The 21,307-nt window shown below is 43.5% G+C and overlaps 1 protein-coding gene across 14 annotated transcripts in view; it reads right to left on the bottom strand.

Moving 5' to 3' along the window:
* The window catches only part of LOC102075478 (potassium voltage-gated channel subfamily A member 1), a 175,235-nt gene that overhangs the window by 149,248 nt on the left and 4,680 nt on the right, over positions 1 to 21,307 (bottom strand). Inside the window, exons 2-5 of one of the 14 annotated variants that reach the window (XM_026796641.2) lie at positions 17,398 to 17,462; positions 3,983 to 4,076; positions 2,799 to 3,021; positions 2,022 to 2,146 (exon numbers count right to left, since the gene is read on the bottom strand). The exons of 2 other annotated variants lie outside the window; for them this stretch is intronic. The gene's annotated coding sequence lies outside the window, so the exon portion shown is untranslated. The remainder of the gene's footprint in view (positions 1 to 2,021; positions 2,147 to 2,798; positions 3,022 to 3,982; positions 4,077 to 17,397; positions 17,463 to 21,307) is intronic. 11 more of the 14 variants (XM_026796645.2, XM_074539251.1, XM_026796643.2 and 8 more) reach the window with 11 other exon arrangements.

The raw sequence follows: 21,307 nt of genomic DNA, 5'->3' as shown, positions 1-21,307 counted from the left end.
AAATAGGTCAGTTCCCCTGCAGTAAGGCACACAATCTAAGGCCCATGTTTCTGCTTGGAATGAGCACACATGGAATGCAAGTGCCCCTTGAAGCTGGGCATCTGCACATGCCACCCTCTCCTTTAACTGGTCAAGTAACTATTTGCAGATTTCCCCTGCCTTCAGAGCTAAAGCAAGGCCTAAATACTTAAGCCTTTTTCTACTTCCAATCTCCCTCTCTGAAAATATGGACCATAAATATCCTCTCCCAGGAGATTAGTCCTGAAACCTTATTGGGCTTAAAGTTACATTTGAACAATGTCCTAATAAAACCAAATAGTAAATAAAGTGTGCTCCAAGGACATCAAATAATGATTACAATGACTTCCATTTTTGTACAACTTCCAAAATAAATCTTTCTTTCTTTATGCATTGGAAAATAAAAAAGACTTGGTATGCGGGAATAAGTTAAATAGATGGAAATATAAAAGTAAAAAATAACAGGAGATTGCTTAAGAAGAATATTTAAAACCAGAAAAGTTATTCCCAAGCAGTTTCCCAGGCAGCTTCTGTAGGACAAAATAGAAGAGAAAGAAGCAGAAACAAAGGGATTTTTCACCTCAGTGGGATGAAAGAGGTTGGTTTCAATGGGGTCTGAAAGCGAGCAAGGAGTACTGTGGCCATAACTGCACACCTGAACCAAATGATTTTACACATACACACAACCCCCCTTAAATCCATCATAATTGAACAGTGCCTTCTTTCAGCGTGTGTGCAAATGCTTTGCTTCATAAAGCAGCCCTGAAAGGGCAAAAGGAGAGAAAGCCCTACAAATATTGGTCATTCACCCTGTGGGTCCTGCAGCGTGGGCACCACACAGCCACATCCCTGCCTGTCTCAGAAGGCTGTTCCCCAGTTTTGGTAAAATTTTAGTCCTGAAAGTGAACTTAAGCCCAAAGGTGACATACATGAAAAAAAAAAAAAAAGAAACAACAAAAAAACAGCAAAATTAAATCATTTGGAAAGGTTTTGAAGTGAATCTGTGTGAAATGAAATAAACAGCTCCCCCACTCTGAAATACCAAAAGCAGTTTCTGTCAGAAGAGCTCCCCACATGTTAATCTGCAGTGAAGCCTCAGTGCCAGAGTTGGCACCCTTTGAAGTTAAAGGAAAAGCTCCTCCTGTCTTTATGGTGCCCAGATTCCTGGCTGGATTGAAAAATATCAGAGGTTTCCTAGGCTCCCAAGAGCTCTCTGAAGATCACTGTCCAGTGATTAGAGGAAATGTCAAGGGGACTGGGTTAGAAACCCACAGCCTCACAGTGGCTGAGCTGGAAATGCTCCCTCGAAGGGATCCTGATTTGGTTGTGAATGATCTTGGAACCAGGCTTATCAAATCTGATGGCAGATTTGAGTAGAAAAAGAGAGATTCACATCTCAAAATAAAATACTTGGTGCTTTCTTTTTTAAATTTTATTTTACCAATTCTACTTTTCTTCCTTTTTTCCTCCTACTGATTTATGTTAGCTAGAATCAAACTTGAGTATTATGTGGGTTTTTCATGGTATTTTCATAATCTTTTCCTTTCTTTTCTCCTTTTGAAGAAAGAAGGAGAGGAAAAAAAAAGGTTGGAAAATGAAATGGACTTCAGTCATTTAAATTTTGAATAAATAATTTTTTTCAGCTGATGTCAAACTAACTGAAATTCAAATTTAATTAACTGAAATTTACATTTCCATGTAAACATGAAAAATATTAATGTAGCGTTTTGACACTCTTTGATTACGTATTTTCTACAGCAGGAGTGTCGTGATTAAGAATTTTCAGCCAACTTGAGGGCATGAGTATTAGGAGTCCCTGCAATCTGGCATCCTCAGCCATAATCTTTCTGAGTAGCACAGAGGGATCTGTTTTGAGCAGCAGAGCATCTACACTACAGCAGAGTGCTGCCTGTAGTACAAGTGAGGATAACACAGGGCAGGAGATTAATATTCTGCATCACACTGGGCTCTGTTATTTTTATCCCACTATTTCCTTCACTCACCATCTCATGACTCACACCCTCCCCACACTGGAATTTCTGCCTCAGTCTCGTGGCTCACTGGTGTCTTAGGGAAGCCGTGGAGAGCTGTCTGGAGAACATCACTACTGCTTGAGATCCAGGTCACTCTGGAAAACACAGAGAGGCAGCAGAATTTACTGGTTTATCACACACCTCCTCTGGCTGTTGCAAACTGTCTTCAGCACTTGTAAGGGTTGCAGTTCTTCCTTGTTTTTACAGCCTTAGTGACATGTCTGGATGCAAGTCCCAGTTCCAGACAATCTCATGGATAGCTGGCACTGCACCAGCCTTTAGTAAAAGTACAGGGCTCAACCTGTGAGGGGGAAAAAGGCTCTTGAGAGACAGGTGAATGTAATTCAAGATGAATAAAAGAGCTGCCCCTTACGTGTTTCTTGGTTATCACCTCAGGGATATGGTCCTCGATGCCACACTAGCAGGGTTGATGCTTCCTGAGGCCAAACCACAATTCCCTGATGTGGGATGGGAAGGCCAGGTCACAGGAGGAACTGGATGTTGAAATCCTTACTAGTTGCACATACAGCTATGGTGATCCCAAATGCAGAATATCAAAACCCCAGTACGGTCTCCTGCTGTAGAATCCTGCACTCGCACTTCCCAGGGGATTCAGTTCCCCAAGTGCCTGGACTCTGGCTTCTCCTTAAATCCAGAAGTAACACGGAGCTTGCCAGTTAGAAACCTAAATTCTACATCCTCCCAGAAATTAAGCTGATCAGAGCAAGCATAATTATTTTCTCTTACCTCTTCATGGAGTGATGACAGCTCCTGCTCAAGAATCCAAATTCCCTCCTTTTCCTCTATCTGAACTTCCATCTCCATCTTCCTGAGGGCATTTCCAAACCAGTCAGAAGACAACAGCACAGAACGTTTGCTCTTTATGTGAACAAAGATATATTCTCTAGGCTAGAGGGAGTACTTCAAGCAGCAACTGGACACCATATCATTCTTCAAAAAAATATTCATACTAGAAAATAACAGATAAATCTCAATCTACATGTTTCCTCCTCTTTTGCCCTGCCAGTTTCAAAAAATGAACTTTATTGAAAGGTGCCAAAGAAGCCTTGTCCACAGAATGTTTACCAAAAAAAGGGCATTTATTTGGGGAAAAGGGAATAAAATCCTAACTCAGCTGTGGAAATTCTACTCAGTAGCAAGATTCCCCTCATACAGGTACTGAAGCAATGGGCTCTCCAGTACCTTTGAGTGTAGCTAGCCTAAGTAATGCCCTTTTTTGCTGAGAAGGTAGGTAGGTGTCAGCTTGGTTCTAGAGTCAGTTTAGCAGAAGGATCACTTGTGATCCACAGTGTTATTCCAGCTTTCCCAGGAAAAGGTAGCAAAAGATGTCAAAGAACCCTTTCTCACAAGCTTTTAAATCCCCTGGCCTCCTGCTTTTTCTTTTTGGTCCCATCTGGCTCTCCAGGTAACACTGGAAAACATAAAGTATGTTTTATTTCTGTGGATGTTTTGTTCTCCAGATTTGTCCCAGGGCAAACTTCCTACCCCCTCACATCAACTCAAGTCCTTCACATGGACTCTTGATGATGACTCAGAACAGTCAATGAGCCTTTGTTGGTGACACAGCCTCATCCAGCAGAGACTTTGCTGCTCAGAACCCAAACACCAGCTCAAGGCACCCATCACATGCTCTGCCCTCTCCTCTTGTCTCTCCCCAGCGTAACTGGCTGCCTGGAGGGGGACAGATGAGCGTGATGGAGCAGGAAGGATGACAGCTTGCACACCCACACCACATCCAAATGCCAGGTCTCCCTCGAATCCAAAGGGCAGAAGCTTCCCTCAGTCCACCCTCAGTCTAGAAATGTGACCTCAACACAACAGTCATGCCCTTCCTCTCAGACAATTCTTCCAGCTGGAGGATGATCAATGTGAGAGCCCCAGGAGAGGCTGAGGAGGATGTGATTACTGACCTGAAATGAAGCTTGTGCACACTGCAGGAGAAGCTTCCACTAAAATCTCTTCCACTGGAACACTGGAATCAGCACCTCAGGACAACAAATGCTGCTGCAGTTTGAAAGATGATTACAAAAAAAAAAAAAAAAAAAAAAAAAAAAAAAGCTAAAGGGAATTGGAGCAGCCAGAGAAAATCTTGTTAATGCAGCAGTGTCCTGCTGTGAGCTTTCTGTTTAACAGAGAGGCTCCTTGATACTAAAGTTTTTGCTGTCAAACACCTGTCAGCAGTCCTTTAGAGTAAGGTTTGTCCTGAGCTGCAATCTCCTGTCCTGAACCTGTCTTTGTCTGCAGCTGTTCTAAGCGGACTCTATGAATCCAGAGGAACCCTTTCCATATCTTACTTCTCAGCCTCTGTCTTGTCACCTGAGGTGCATGGAAGGTCAGGAAAGGACATAAAAATATCTCAAAGAGGATGTCAAGAGCACGGTACCAGGCTCTCTTCAGTGGTGCTCAATGACAGGACAGGGAGCAATGGCCATGAACTAAACACAAGTTCCATCTCAGCACAAGGAAGAATTTCTTTCCACTGAGGGTGGCAGAGCACTGGAACAGCTGCCCAGGAAGGGCCTGGAGTTCCCCCTCTGGAGACATTCCCAACCTGCCTGGATGTGTTCCTGTGTCACCTGCTCTGGGTGACCCCGCCTGGGCAGGGGGGTTAGACTGGATGAGCTCCAGAGGTCCCTTCCAGCCCTGAGGATTCCATGAAAGCCGTCACTCAGAACAGTCAGGAAATGACTTGCAAAGAGCAGCTTTTCAGTCATGTGGAGCTGGTCTCTGCACTTCCTTCCAGTCTTTTCCAAACACAAGGAAAAGAATATGCAGGGACACCTTTGCCAAATGGAATAGAGCAAAGCAAGGGACTTTCTCCATTAACTGTTTTTTTTTCTGGAGGATGTTAGGTGCTTGGAAGATACATTTTTCATGGAAACATTTCTGATTCAATCCCGAGTTCTCTGGCAAAGGTTTCCTCAATCATATGGGAGATGAACTCTTTGCCACCTCTCACAGATGGTAACCTGCAGTTCCTACAAGCTAGAGCAGGGTGGTTCATTTTAAACAAGATTTTTAATATTCCAGGAAAAAAAATAAAACTAGTGTGATTTCCTTCTAATGATTCAGAAGAAGGAGTTGCAATCCAGGGGGTAAACTAACTACTAAAATGCATATAATCACTATGATTTCCAGAGAGCAATGATCAAAATTGCCTCACATCTATACACTGCATTCCTGGAACTAAATCTTCATGGCAAATGAATGCCTACCATTGGATAGAAATGTCATCTGGCACTGAAAACAACAAAGAAGGATGGTAGTTGCTCACTCAGAGCATCACTGAAAAGCACTTAAAATTATTGATGTAAGATTAAAGCCTTAAAAATAAACCCACATCATTAGAGAGCAGGAATTTTGACTTGAACGCAACGTGTCACCAGTTTCAAGACAAGTATAGCTCTTTATTTAGAACAAGAATCAATGGGAAAGAAATCTGAAAAACCCAAATATCACTACTCGATATTTTGTCATAAGAAACGTGTGAGATATTTCTCCATCTCACAAAGAGTTTCTGTCCTAAGAGGAAAGGTTCACAGTTTGCTTTTTCAAGAAACTACAAATTTTGTACTTTCTAGTATTAACTGATTTATGCAAATTTTATACTTATCCTGTCCATAAATTAATGAGTTGCCAATCTTGCTGTATTTTAAGTCAGATCAACACCAGATGGAGAGCAGACTTGCTTAATAAGGGGTTTTATCAAAAGAGTAATTAAGCAAATATACATCTGAAATCCAGTGTCAATACTGACAAGTCCAACAAACTTTCCTAAGGAACTACCTGATTCTGTGGTGGCTGGATTCAGTTTTAAGTTCTTGGCAGAGATCAGAGTATCCTACACTTGAACTGTGCTATCCAAAATGTCTAAACTGAGCCCTGAGCTCAGTTCTGACCCCTGTGAAAAAGAAAAAATGAGAGACCACCAACCAAGTGTCTTCTACTGTGTCAGGATTGAGTTTTTGAGTAAGATATTGGCAAATTCCTAAAGTGCACCCTTGGCTGCCATGGCAAGGCCTATATTAACTCCTTCACCTCCAGCTTAATTAGACCAGCCTTGGTATGTTCAGCAGTATCAGAGCGATCTTTCTGTGGCATTGCCTTTCCTCTGTTCCTGCTCCCACACAGGCTGTGTGAGCACAGACTTTTGCTCTGTGAACTGGGAATGTAGACCAGGAGCACCTTCCCATCACAAAAACACAGGCTTTATTTAAACAACAGCAAATCCCCTCATGAAATGCAGCATGGGGCCAGGTTTGCCTGTTATAAAGGCAAATCTAGGCTGGCACAAGGCAGTGTTGAGTCTGACAGTGTGTGACTGGCACAGGTGCTGCTTGTGGGAGGTGTTGCTGTGACTCATGGAGGCTGGCAGAACTAACAGGGCAGCGTGGTGAGACAGCCTTGTTAATGATTGTGGTGCCTGTAGGAAGAACCAGGCCATTCACAAACTGAAAAGGGACAAAAGATTTTTCAGGAAAGTGCATGGGAGCAGCCACAGCTTCTCTGGGCAACTGTGCCAGGGCCTCACCATCCCCACAGGCAACAATTTCTTCCTAACAGCCAATCTAAACCTGCTCTCTGTCAGTGTGAAGCCATTTCCCCTTGTTCTGACACTTCATTTGTAGAAAATTTCTCTCCATCTTTGCCCCTTCAGGTACTGGAAGGGATTTGTTCCTGTGAAGCCTGCAACTGCTTCAAGAAAGGCTGAATGTCCCCTCTCAGGGACACACCTGGTCTAATCATGGTAGAAGACCAGGCAAGGCTACCTGGTGCTTGTGTTCCACTGAATATTTTAATTTTCTTTGGAAAGATAGAAATGAGACAGAATAGTCTAACCGTGATCAATTAATTTATGGTAGTTAGGATAAAAGGAATGTTGAGATTCTTCAGAGAGAGGAAAAAGCTGGGTGAACATGCAGCAAAATGGCCAGTTAAATTTGCAGCTGCATAACGTGTAAGAAAAAGACCTCACATGTATCATAGAGATCTAAATTTTTGTCTGAGTTCTGAAAAAACACATTCTGGGTATTTATAGTGATGCTGGTTAAAAAGAAGTCAGCCCAAATTTAAATTTGAATCAGGCTAAAACTTAACCAACAGTGAATATTCAAGAGACCTGGCTGCCACCACTTAGAATTTAGAGTCAGTGCTCTAAATTCCACCTAGGAGAGGTCACCAGTGAAGAGTTTCACTACCTGCAAAGTGAAGGCTTGAGTTCACTACACAGGGTGCAGTCACAGCTGTAATGGTGACAGGATGCATGAGAAAAAGAGAGTGAAAGTGAAAATATCATCTTTACAGTAATGTGTGGATCAGCACATTTTAGGATCCAGCTTTAGGTGCTGGAGCTTAAAGCTGGCTAAGAAGCCTTACAGGAGATGTGTGAATGATCCACAGCAAAAAATTTAAAAGCAGGAAAAGGAATTACTTTCTAACAAAAGATGTAATTAGGCTACAGAACTTAGTGACACCGGTAATCAGAGAAGCCAAAAATTGAACTGGATTCCAAAGGGCGAAGACACTGAAGGAAATATCCAGACTATAAATTACAAAAAATAAAAACATGGAATAGATTGCTATTCCAGCTATCTTTTCAAATAGTAAGCACTAATTTGGCATGCTGTGAATCTACAAAAGGTCTCTACATATCAGTTCAGCACTTGCAACCCTTTCTTTAAGCAAAGTACAAAAGTGCCATTTGCCTAGAATTGTTTCCACCGTCTCCAGCTCCATTGTTCCCTGTTTAAGCATTATGGACTGACAGTGATACCCAGCCTTATATAAGAGACCACAGAAACAGACTGATTCATAATTCAGGCTCCAAGCTGACAGTGGGGAATAACTGCCTCATCCTGATCCTTTTCAAAAGAGATTTTTGCCACCAGTTCAAAAACAGGGCTCAGACAAACCCCTGCTGCATTCAGCCAGCAGTGGGAAAGTTTACCAAAATCAGCACCAGTGCTATTTCATCCTCTCTCTGTCTGCTGAAGCCAGTTTGCAAAACATCCATTCAATTCTACAGCAGATTAGGTCTTCAGAGTCGAAACACAATTTGAATCAAGTAAGGGTGGAGTGGGCATCTCTCTGGCCCAAACTCCAGTCACAGAATCACAGAATGGTTTGGGTTGGTAAAGATCATACAGTTCCAACTCCCTACCATGGGCAGGGACTCCTTCCACTAGCCCAGGTTGCTCCAAACCCCTCTCATCCTGGCCTTGAACACTTCCAGGGATGGGGCAGCCACAGCTTCTTCTCTGGGAAACCTGTGCCAGGGCCTCACCATCTTCACAGGGAACAATTTCTTCCCAATATCCAATCTAATCCGCTCTCTGTGTGAACCCATTGCCCCTTTTCCTGTCACTCCAGGCCTTGTCAAGAGTCTCTCTCCATCTTTCCTGTGGGCTCCCTTCAGGCACTGCAAGGCCACAATAAGGTCACCCCAAAGCCTTCTCTTCTCCAGGCTGAACAACCCCAATTTTCTCAGCCTTTTTGTATGGATATTTATCATCCACCCACTGGATTGATCCCAGGGGTTAGTGCTCTGCAGCTAAGAATGGTAAAAGTTTTTTCATCCCTTCTAGAATTAAGTTATTCTTCATTCAATGCCTATGACATTTGGTAACAGCTACGAAACGAGTGGTGTTGAGCAGCACAGGTCACTGTCAATGCCACCTGTACTTCACCATGGCTGATACCGATGGCCCTCAACACTCACAGGTGATAAAAAGAATGCAGCACATCAAAAAAAAATGTTGTTCAACACCTTGTTGACGTGTTCCCTTGTGTGGACAACAAATTATGGAGATGGCATGTTGGCATGTCTGTTTGCAATGACTTCAGTGTCCTCCCTGACTTCTGAGATGACTTTTAAATATGGGGACTGTCTACCAAGGAAAAAGCCATGTTTGCCCTGGTTAGTCCCTGCACAGCAATTCTTTAAAATAATAGAGATTAAATTTGTTTTGGTATTCCAAAGTGGACTAAGCTACACATAAGTCAGGTCTACCCTTATTCCACATGTGATTATCCACAAAGGTGTGTGCAACATTTTGAGTCATTGTAACTAAGCACTATATTTTTCTGATTGCCATTCAGATCACAGTTCCCAAGTGTTCCCATGTAGGTGAAACTTTACAGATTTAGAAAAAAACCCTCTCCAATCTCCGGTCATTCTCTAGAGAAGAAAAATTGCTGTAAATTCTTGCCTATAAAATCTGAAGAGCCACAGTAATGTCCCTTTTACATTCACTGCAATTTCCACAAACAAATGTAGCAGGAGCAAAATAGGTCAAAATTCTGCAACAGGAACTACAAGATTATTTTCAGAACATACATGTGTTGTGGCAAAGCCCCAGATACACTTCTGTTCCCAAATTTTATTTATCACGTAGTTATAACAAAAGATAAAGCTCAGTTATGGTGGATTTTGCCTTTTCTTTTTTCTATTTTCTTTTTTTTTTTTCCATTTCCTTTTTTTTCCTTTTTCTTTTTTTTTTTTCTTTTCTGGAAGATATGCTTTTGTAAGACATTTCTTGCTTTTAGCCTGTGTTTTTATAGCATTATTTTGAAAAGCCACTGGGCAGATGGTCCCCAAATGTGAGTTAATAACTTGTAGGTAGCTTTTGGGGAAGCTTTTTGAAATCCCTTCATGCAAAATGATTTCACAAACTGCCTGCATGCCATTCTTTAGCTATTTGAACAGACTATTTCAAAATGGTCAAGATAAAAATGGCAGGTTACATTCTATTTGCTTTGCAGCAGGCGGCTACGCTTATTTCACCATGGTAAAAGAACATAAAGGGAAAATAAAGCACCTACATGGCTTTCACTGAAGATTTTTGTAGATGTATAAGCCATGACAGACTTCAAGGCGAGGATGTTTGGGCCTCTGCTTCTCTTCTGCAGCAGTTCCTACCTTTCAAAATCAGGTTGCTTTTTGAGAGAGGCTGAGTGTTCAACACAGGCTGTGTTCAACAGTCATGACTCAGACTGCACAGCATCGTAAGAATAGTGTAAAAATCGATTTCAAACAGGATGCTCTTCTTCCCCACCGATTTGGTACAGATACTGTGTGCTTTGCATGACATAAAGTCAGAAGTGTTGATTTTTTTCTGGTCTAGTGAGCATTTCATCACTGGTTTTGAACAGATTTCACCAGAAATCCATCACTGACAAAATTCTGCAGCCTTTCTTAACAATGGCAGCAAATCAAATGCCTTCTGATCCTCACCCAAATTTGCCTGTGTGTGAATCAATCAAGGATGACTGCCCCTCTCTCCATGGTGATTCATAGCTTTAGAAAATAGAACAAAAAATAGACTATTTTCAGTTGGAAAGGCCCAACTGTCAGAGCACTCCTCTCCCAGTGTATATTGCCACCCTATTCCAGGTGCAGAATCCAGCATTTGTTATTGTTAAATTTCACCCCATGGCTCACAGACCAAATTTCCAACCTCTCAAAACCTCCTGGCCCGGTACAAAGTCAATAGCACCTCCCAGTTTGGTGCCACCAGTATGTTCAAATGCTGCATCCAGGTCACTGATAAATAACTGAACAGGACTGGCCCTAGACTTGAGCCCTGAAGAAACAAGGCCCAATGTATAAAAAGCCATCAGCTCAGAGCCCCAAGCTGATACTTAAACAAATTGGTGTTTTTCCCTCAAGCTCAGCAAACCCTCCCACCTTAAGGGACCAGGAAGTGACACTTCTTTCAGGGGCCAAAGTTTTGAGGACAAAGGACAGCTCTGAGATGCACTTTCCTTTCAGAAGTCACACATTGCTAATAGATATGCACCTATATTTTCTTTTTAAAACACCCAGCTGCTTCACTGCTCACAGAGAGCAAATGCATGAGGGCTACAAGCTACATTTTATATGGCATCACTGGAAGGGTCTAATCCAGAAATTCCACGATGGCCACAGCCTAAAAATGTAAACAAAGATCCATTCTTAGGAACTCTTCCCTGGTAAAGCCTCTCCTCTCTTCCTCCTGCCCCTCCAAGCTTACCACTGCAGTGCAGCACAAAAGGATACGAGCTTTAAGCACAAGGTTTTCTTTTGTCAACATTTAAGGGAGAGAGGGAGGGAGGGAGGGAGGGAGGGAGGGAGGGAGGAAGGAAGGAAGGAAGGAAGGAAGGAAGGAAGGAAGGAAGGAAGGAAGGAAGGAAGGAAGGAAGGAAGGAAGGAAGGAAGGAAGGAAGGAAGGAAGGAAGGAACTCTGCCTCAAGATACAAGGCACCGTTTGTCTTATTTCTAAGCACAACCCTACTTCTTGCTATAAATCCCATCTAATTGGCATTTGTAGCATTTCAGAGAAGTCTGTGAACATACCACGATCTCTCCTGTGTTGAGAGAGCAACAGTTTAGGAAAGGTCATGCCGCAGCTTTTTCCTAAGAGAAGCAGTTACAATTCCAGTCTTTCCTTCCCCAAGCAGCCAGCTACCTTTTCAAAAGCTGTAAAAAGAAGAAGCCTTATCTTCTTCAAGGCCAGTGTCCTTTTGTGAAAGCTGGTTGCAAATGGCTAACAAGTCCAAAAGCTACTGATGAACAAAAGAGTGGCTAAAAACCCACCAAATCCTTCTCCACACCAAACCCAGCTCAGTCCACTGCTGTCTGCAGAGCCGATAAAAACTTATTTCTGCAGTGTTCCGCAGAGCCAACTGTGTGTGAAAATAGCTGTACCTGAATTTCCTGCTAAGGCCACCACTAAGCCACAGTGTCCCTGTGTGGGGAACTGTCCCCAACACGAACCAAGTCTGGGAGCCCTGCCGGGGCCAGAACGTGTACTCCATGGCACATATTGGCATCACCCTGCTGAAGGATGCTTTCAACTCCTGCATCCAGGTGTTTGATAAATATGTTGAAGACAACTGCTCAATAAGGAGCACCAGGCACAGCCCCATCCACTCAGCCTGGATTATGGAAATCAGCAGGGAGATGATGATGATGAAGCAGAGACTGCTGAGCCTGCAGAAAAGAGACAGGGATGTGTCCTGGGGTGACTTTACGATGCTCATATCCCCATTTGTCTGTTTAGCCCAGAAATGAGTTTTGCACATTTTAGACTGGTTCTGAGAGCAAAGGGGGAAGAGAAGAAGTGCACAGTTTGTTTTCAGGAACTGCACTTGCTCCCTGCATCCTTCTCCTGGACTGTGTTGTCTGCAGCATGGACAGACAGCAGGGCAGAGCTCTCCTTTGCTTTTAGTTAGTGTTTAGCTAGCTGAGGCAGAGAAGTTCCCTGGACTGTGGGTTTTCTTTTTCTTGGAACTGTTTAAACCTGCTCTGACTGAAAACCCAGAAGAGCACTGGCAGCTCACACCTGTGGCCCATGGGGCCAGGCTGGGCCACGGTATTTCCAGCACTGGAGGGATGATAAGAGACTGAGTGAGCTGAGCTACAGCCCACCAAGGGGACTGTCTGAGTTTGCCATCTCTTCAGATTGGCAAGACGTTTTATTGTTTAATATTGTACAATTTTTTTTGTGCTGGTGAATGCTTTGCCTGTTTAATAAACAGGGTTCTTCCACTTTTCTCCAAAGAAATATTTTCCTGGACTGGCTGGACAAGTGGCTGCTTGAATTTGCTTTCTAGAGGAGCCCCTTTGGACATTTCCTCCCAAATTTGCCCTAAACCAGGACAGGATGGGAGAAGGATGGTGTGCACGAAAGCACCCTGCCACTGTCCTTGGGATGGCTGATGTGCCCACCACGCTGGAGGAGAGCTGTGCTGGCTCTCTGGAGCACCCAGCCAGGGCTGGCTCAGCACATTCTGATCCTGCCAGGCAGCAGGGCAGGCTCAGCACAGAGCTGCTCCCTGAGCACTGGCCTCAGCAGGGAGCAGCAGCTCCAGGCTCCCCCCGAGACGCAGAGCCAGCAGCTCAGCAGGGGCTGGAGATGGAGTTGTCTGTCTGTCTGTAAGGAGCTGACGCTGCACCCTCAGTGCCCACCCTGCACTGCCCTAGCCCCTGTGGGAGCCTGCCACCTGCCAAAAAGGCATTTGCTCTGATGAGGCAGCAAACACCAGCCCCCCACAAAGCCCATAAAAATTGCTGACATTCGCAGCACCATGAATCAGCTGCACTCATTCTCCAAATTCCACCAGCTCACCAGGAATTAGAAAGCTGCAGGTTTGGCTCGCAGCAAACCAGCTCAGCTCTAAGCTGTCTTGTCCCAGTCATGTCAGTACCAAACTAGAAGGAACAGCCACAGGTCAGGCAGATTTGTTTGCACCACTTCACAGCTCAACCTTGGAAAATCCATTTTTTGCCAGGAACTTCTCTGGTCATTGTACCTCCCTCTGGGGAAGATACTAACAGGCTGTTTGTCATCTGATCAGAAAGGGGAATTGAATATTGCTTGGCTGAGTCACAGCCTGCTGAAATTAATTTCTGCCCTCTCTCTAAATTGAGAAGGCATGTCTGGCACACACCTGAGCAAGACACTTTATGAGCAAGGCTTCTTTTCAGTACAGGTACCTGGCTCGTGGTTCCTCTCCAACAGAGACTAAGACTGTACAAAATCATCCACTGGCAGCACTCCCAGGATATTTTTCCATTCGCACATATTTCTAAAAATGTCAACTCCAGTCTAACCATTCTCATCTGGAGAGTCTGACATCAGATGTACATTAACCCAGGAAAAAAATTACCCAAAATGCAAGCCCCTTCTAAAAAGGAAGACAAATTCCAAATATGTTATACTGGTTCCTCCTCTGGGCTCTCTGCAAACCAGAGGAGGAAATTTTACAGTGTGATTTTACAGCCATGATGATTCAATTAGAAAATCAGACAAGGGAATGGGGATGGATTTTACAGGGATGAGAAGTGGATGATATGTGATATTCCTGTTCAGGCCTGACTTCCTGTTTATTTGGGTTTGCTGCCCAACATCAGACAAAAAAAGTCTCAGGCAGGACCTTAAGAGCCACGTGCAGTCCTGGAATGAAATCCAGACTGCTAAACAACACTGCATCTGGCTGTGGGAGAGCTTCCCTGGGGAGAAAGCATTTTGGTTTGAGCATTTTGTTCCAGTCATCAGTCTCTGATTATTTTCTCTTCCATATTTGGACCCTTCACACCCCTCCCCAGCATCACCTGCCTTTCCTGAGGGACGAATGTAGCCAGGACGTCATGCTGCCATTTGGCCACGCTGAGGCCAGGCAAGAAGTGATATTGTTCCCACAGCATTCCCTCACTGCTAAGAGAGATCTCTGTTTAATTTGGGCTGTCAGGAGTCAAGGAAAACAAAGGATGTGACTGCAGAGCTCAAGTCTATCTGAGCAGGATTCCTGGAATGAAATCCAGTTGCCTTCAGTAGGACTAAATGCAGCTACAGAGTGAACAGAGTGCAGGGTGTGCTTCTGAGATATTTCAAATATAAGTTTCCATGAATGCTGCAAAAATGGCTTTACAACTGCTGTACTTCTGGGAAATAATTAGAAAGCCCTCCTCTCTTTACTGGCTCTGACGATGATTGCATCTACTCACCTCCAGGATGTGTTTGGCATCCGAATTACACTTTTGCTTTCTTGCAAATCTTCATGTTTTCTACATAAGCATTTTCACTATGTGTCCTGTCTCTAAATATTAACACATAAATACAATAAACAGAGTTTTCAGCCTTACTTGATGAAACAGACCTCAAGGAGTGATTCTCTGGCACAAAAAGTTCCATCACTTTTTCCCAGGTGGTGTACCTCAGCATTCCAACTTCCACGTTCTGTTGGTCTTTTCTACGTCACACCCACACTAAACGATGTGCCCACACATGTGCTGAAGGAAAAATCTCATCAATAGGTTCACTTGTCCTAAGTGGTCCCTTCAGAGTGCTTTACCATCTTCTTAGGGTGGTTGACAGCATTGACATCTTAAACTATTGTAGTTAGAGCTGTCAAGACCCATGACTACAGGAAAGATTTTAAATGGAAGGAAGTAGGAACTTTGCTTTTTCTTCTCCCTCTGACTGAATTTAACTCATGTTTCATTCTCTGGGGACCAGTGGCACATAGGCTCACCTTGAAGCCATGGAAGAATTCTAGTGCTGGCCCACTTTCTGCCTGTGCTGGGTGGTCCTTGGTTTCTTCAGCACTAGAATGCAGAGTGTCTCCATGCCTTCCATGCCTTTTTTTTTTTTTTTTTTTTTTTTTTTAATTTCCAGTCATTTTGTGGTCCATCCTGCTGGACAGCAAGACCAGGGGATATGCATGGCCACCAGGGCCTCAACTGCAATGCTAAGCAGAGTTAGAAGATGCAGTGACTGAAACACAAGATATAGCCTACACTAGGGCCAGGCAAACAGGAAAATCAGCCTAAAACCAAAGCAACAGTATCCCATTCCCACTGTCAGATCCACTTGTGCTCCTCTGTGTGCATCTGGAAGAGTGTGGTAATTTTTAGTTAGAGTTGCATATAGACGAGTGCAGGTGGAAGCAGAACTAGATGAGAACAGATTTTGGCAGGAATAACTGTTCTCAGTGAATAGAGACTGATTATTGTTTAAGAATGCGCCAATAGGGGGAAATGTGTAAAGCTTTTAAGATACCCCAAAAATTACCTGAGGGCAAAAGGCATCAGAGCTGGGCTGTATTTACACCTGCCACCTCTCTGGAATTTGAGGGAATGTTCCCAAGCAATTAATCACAATCAACTACACTTCAAGGCCCCTGGTCACGCTGGTAAGTCTGTACCCAAGCACTCTCCTGGGTAGGCTTGGGTACAGACTCATACTTCCTAGGCACAATGTGGGCAGAGCAAAGGGCAGGAAGGAGCCCAGCAGGCTGAGTGCCGAACACCTTGTTTGAGAGCGAGCCTCTGGCAGCAGGAGCTCAGCTGGTCTCCTGCCAGCTGGCCTCAGTGCCCGGGAATGGTCCTGGGCACATTTCATTTTCTAATATAGATGCAGTCAGCATGTCTATGAGAATTTGTATCTCCCCCTCAGTGGAATATCCAGCTTCCTTTTTAAGAACAGAGCTACTCCATTTTCCACTAGCAAGAAGCAGTGCAAATGCTATTTTGAAATACCCAGCGTTTCCAAGCTTTCCAGAGGGACTTCTCTCTCCTGCTCCAGAATTCTGCACTTCTCAGACTCTGCTCCATTGTAAGTATGTATCACTGAGATGGAGATACTCTGGGAGACAAGTGGGAATGTGACCCAAATTTTGTTGGTTACTGGAACTTACTCTGCCAGGCCTGCAGGAAGATGCCAGTGCCTGCCTTAGATCCACACTTCAGCACGTTCTCCTGAAGGCAGGGACCTGTATCCATTCAATGAACTGGGCAGACTTTTAAAACATGATCCTGAGAGATACTGTGCAGGTATTTTATCCAGTGGCTGAAATGTCTCCCCCAGAGACAACTGTGGGAGCCAGTCAAATGTTTGTGTATCTCAGCTGCGGGTTCCTGCTCTTCCTTTTGCTTCCTCTGTGGCCAAAGGAACGCTCTCTCCTTCAGAGCACAGAGGCTAAGCTTAAGCTAGAGGGCATTCCTTCCCAGAACAGGCTTTGTCACCCACCCTCCAGACTCCCTGCTTCTTTGCACCATTCCCTTGCATAATAAAACACCATGTATTTTCACAATAGCCTTCCTTTTAACAACCCCCTTGTGCAGCACTGCCTCTAAAATTACTGTGTTTTCTGAACTGAGAAACTCATACAATTTGCTCTGCAAATTCCTGTTAAATGAATCGCATTCAATCACACCCCATTAGATTTTCAAATCATTTTAAACAAGACAGAAAAAAGAATTATGAGTTTATGTTGCTTAAATAATTCAAATAATTTTTCACCTTTCCAATCGCAGGCATTTCTAGCTATACTTAAGCAGGGAGGAGGAAGAGGAAGAATTTTTAAATGTGTTGAATTTGCTTGAGAGAATTAAGTATGGTATAATGTAACCAATCCCTACTAACTGAAGAGAGCAAAGCAAGCCCTGGTATGGATTTTGTGATATTTTGTAGGGGGATTACTGTGTGCTAGGACACCATCACTGGAGTGAAATAATGCAAAGGAAGAAATTTTACCTGCTCCTTATACATACTACACCCTCAGACCAATGTAGTCCATTTAAATCCCATCTTCTCCTTCAGCATCTTCATGGAAACATCAACCCTGACATAAGCATTTATTATGCAGCTATACTGTCATGAGAAGAGCTGCAAGGTTCCATTACATTCCTCACCCCAGGAATGAGGAAACCACCATTCCTGGCCAGGGCTGGACATGAGATTTGAGAGAAGAGACCTTATATTTCAACATTTATGTCCAAACTGGCTTTATCAGAAGACTGGAGAAGGTCAGTCAACCACTGTCTTGAGAGGAAAATTATTACCTGTTTTCATCCAAGGCGATTCTCCAGCAACATTCTCTCCAATGTCAATTTTAAGACAGCCCCATCTGTTTTCAAGAATATTGCAAATTACAATCTCCATGGCACACCACAACTGAAGCACAGAAATAAGATATATCTTTCTTTTTTCTCTTCTTCCTGTCAATCAAGTGCTAAAACTGATTTATTTGGAAATATGCCCCTAATGACTGTGAATTATTTACACAGAAGACAACTTGCAGTTGACTTTTAGTAAATTTTAAATTCTATCTGGAAAATTATTAATTCTGCAGTAACCATAAAGACTGTGCACTAGGAAGCCCAAGTTCTAATGAAAACACTTTGTTGCCTTCTAGGAAGGACAGTCATTTTGCTATTAGATCAGGTAATTTCTGGGGCATCCACAGCTTCTCTGGGCAAGCTGTGCCAGGGCCTCACCACCCTCATAGGGAAAAAATTCTGCCTAATATCCAATCTAAACCTACTTTCTGTCTTTTTGAAGCCTTCTTTTTCTTTAAATAAGCTGATATTTCTCTTCAAAACTTCTAATTCCAATTAATTCCTTATCAGCTTTATTTTTTTCCTATTCCAATTAACATAAAAGTTTTTATTTCACATTATCTCAATTGCTACTATAACCAAATTTTTCACAATATTTCATCATACAAATATTAGTTATGTTTTGGTCAATGGGCTCACAGAATTACTGGAAAAATTCGGTGTAATAAGCTGACACACTGATGTCAGGTGGCATGACCGAGGTCCAATGTAAGGTGCCAGCACCCTGAGGTCCCAAATTTAGGCCAGAAAAACAGAATTTTAACAAGCTGATCAGAAGAACTAGGGACCAGTTAATGCATACAGAAAGAAAGTAAAAAAAAACCCAAAAAACCAAAAAAACAACCAAAACAAGCAAACTACAAACAAAGTAACCAAAACCCAAACATTACAGAACCTGTGAAAAGACTAAATGGCACAATCTAAAAAAATATTTAGTGGTGCTGTATGTAGCGAAAGTCATGGCAGAATAATTTTGGAACAATGATTTTAATTGGTCATAGGTTAGATTATTATAAAGACCTTTTCTATTTCATTTTTTGGACATTTGTAGCTGAGGAGTGAGGCTGGTAGTCATTCAGTGACATGGCTAAAGCTGAACCAAAGGCAGGCAGATGCTGTTAGAGCTTCATCTCCCCATTTCCCTGCTGCCCCTCTGTCCTGCAGGGGAATCAGCCTCATTATTCCTGAGCCTTCCCCCACACCCTGCCTGCCACACAACATTCCGATCTCACCGCTGGCCAAGTGGCAAGGCCAAAGTCTTGATGGGGTGCTTAAAGCCCTCTGTCTGTCATTCCCTAAATATGGCAGCAACCACCCTGAGGCCCCTGCCAAATTCCACTCCTGTTCATGGCATCTTGCTAAATGGCTGGATCAGATGTCATCGAGGCAGCTCATCCCTCACTACAGCTCAGTGGCACTGTCACATGCCACTAAATGCTCTCCTCATTTGACCTCAGCACCAGCTTCTCTAACCCTGACCAGGAAGAAGAATTTCCTCACAGAAAAGATTGTCAGGCATTGGAATGAGCTGCCCAGGAGGTGGTGGAGTCACCATACTCAAAGGTATTCAAGAAGCAACTGGACATGGCACTCAGTGCTCTGGTTCAGTTGACAAAGTGGTGATCTGACACAGGTCGAACTTACTGACCTTTGAGGTCTTTTCCAACCTCAGTGATTCTGAGATAGGTTTCAGAAGAGACAGACTTTTTGTGCACGCAAGTGTCTCCCTCTGAGAGTGCTCTGATATGTGCTTTGCTCCCTAATGGGAGGTGAAGGGCAGTGCCTGGAGAATGTCTCAGCACCACCTCCACCAGACCAGCAGTGTCTGCAGCTGGAGAGGCCAGGGAACAGCCAGCAGGAGTGCCATGTTGTCCTTACAGAGCCCAAATGAAAAAAGCACACAAAAGAGGGATTTGTTTGTGCTGCTCAGAGCAGCATAAAGTCCCCTCTGTGTTCAGTGACCCCACCAGATGGATCATGGTGCACAGCTGCTGGCATCCAGTCCTTGCCTGAAGAGCCACCCAGAGTCATGCAAGAGACCACAGAGGGAATCTCTCTTCCCTGAGATCCACATTTGAGACCTCTCAGTCCAGCGAAACCCACTCCTATTTGTGCCTCTCTGAGTCCTGTCCCCCTTTGAAAGGCGTGGACTTCTCCTCCCCAGCCTTTTCTTTGTCCTGCCTGCACACAGAGCGTGGTGCAATTGTTCACAGAGCGCCGGGAGATGAATGGTGTTATATAATTGCTTGGCACTGTTTTATCCTTTCTTAGGATGATGGAAAAGTAGAAGGGAAATGTGGACTCCCCTTGGGTCAGGCTAAGCAAATTAAACTTACATTACTGGTGACCCAAATGAACATTCACTTCAGCACTCCCAAGAATGCATTTTAGTGCACAATGTCCCACATGAGAGGACAAGCCATTAATAACTGCAGCATGTGTGGGGTGAGGGAGCTTTTCTGTTGCAACTTTTTTGTAAACAAAAAGAGTTTACAAAAAAGTGTTGGTTTGTTGTTTGGCTGGGTTTGTTTGGGGTTTTGATGTCTGTCATGATTTGCTATTCATTAAGTTCTGGTATCTTGATGCCTTTGATATGGCGAAGAGGTCTGATTCAGCCTGCTGTTCATTGCAGGTCAGTTAACAAAAAATCAATAGTGGTTAGGTTGTATTTCCTTCTTGTGATGGGCCTGGAACAGAAAACTCTCTTCCTCTCACACATTTCCAGGAGCCTTCTTGGAGGGATTCATTTCTCTCTTACACTCATACTCTTCTGCAGCACAAATCTGCATCAGCACATTAAGTGACTGTAACATGTACCCACATATTTACCCCAAAATCCAAGGGGAATCCATGGCTTCAAGGTTTCAGTCCTGTTTATAACTTATCTTTAAATAACCATCAGAGAATCAAAGAATACCTGGAGCTGGAAGGGACCCACAAGGAACATCCAAGTCCAACTCAGGATCTCAAACCTCAAAATCATAAAAATCAGTGCATCTAAAACACCTCCTGAAAATTGTGTTGGTTTAAGCATGTGTCTGTGCTAAATGGTCTGATGAACTGGGTTCAGACCATGTTCCTGGTCACATTACTCAGTGCTTGGCAGCAGTACCTGTCATTAGAAAGCAAATCCTTTACTATCCTATAAGCCAATAGAAATCATGTATTTATTTGTAAAGGTGTCAATACCAAATTTGCTGAACTGTGCTTAACATGTTAGAAACCCAAGTCAAGCAAACTTTTTTAACCATACTTTGAGAATGATTTGTTTTCTTTCTATTGGAAAGTTCTGTTGTTTTGTTATGGAAAAACATAGCATATTCCAACAGAAGTCTGAATTTAATTTCCTATCAGATGAGTGAGCTCAGGCAGCTACAGGAAGAGAAGGCAGCACTTGAACTTGTAGTTCCTTGAGGAGAGAACCAGTTCAGTGAAAGCAACAAAAAGACACATGGTGGGAAGAAGAAAAGTAAAAAAGGAGGGGGAAAACCAGGCCTTCCCTTTGTCTCACCAAGATCAGCTTGACCCATACCCCATAGCCCTGATCTACTTTCACCTTTATCAGCTTGCTGCACTTTTGAGATGTAATCCAGATCCCTAAAATCCTTACACAAGATTCCAAACAGGTGGCTGTGTGGACACAGTGCACCTCCTCCGAGGAGCCAACAGCCCAGTCCAACACAACACACAGCTGGAAGACCAAACTCTGGCGGTCAGGCAGGTAAGGGTAGTAGTTTCAGCAAGACCACCTCAAAACTTTATCCTGAAAGACTCACTGCAGTTGTTTGGTGCTTATTCAGGCCAGTCAGATGGATGTGATCACCGAGAGCAAAGCAAAGCACTTGTCTGAGCA

This window comes from Zonotrichia albicollis, chromosome 4 (assembly GCF_047830755.1).
Source record: "Zonotrichia albicollis isolate bZonAlb1 chromosome 4, bZonAlb1.hap1, whole genome shotgun sequence".
NCBI lineage: Eukaryota > Metazoa > Chordata > Aves > Passeriformes > Passerellidae > Zonotrichia > Zonotrichia albicollis.
Note: the sequence above shows the minus strand (reverse complement) of the source record. Positions and strands in the feature narration are given on the sequence as shown.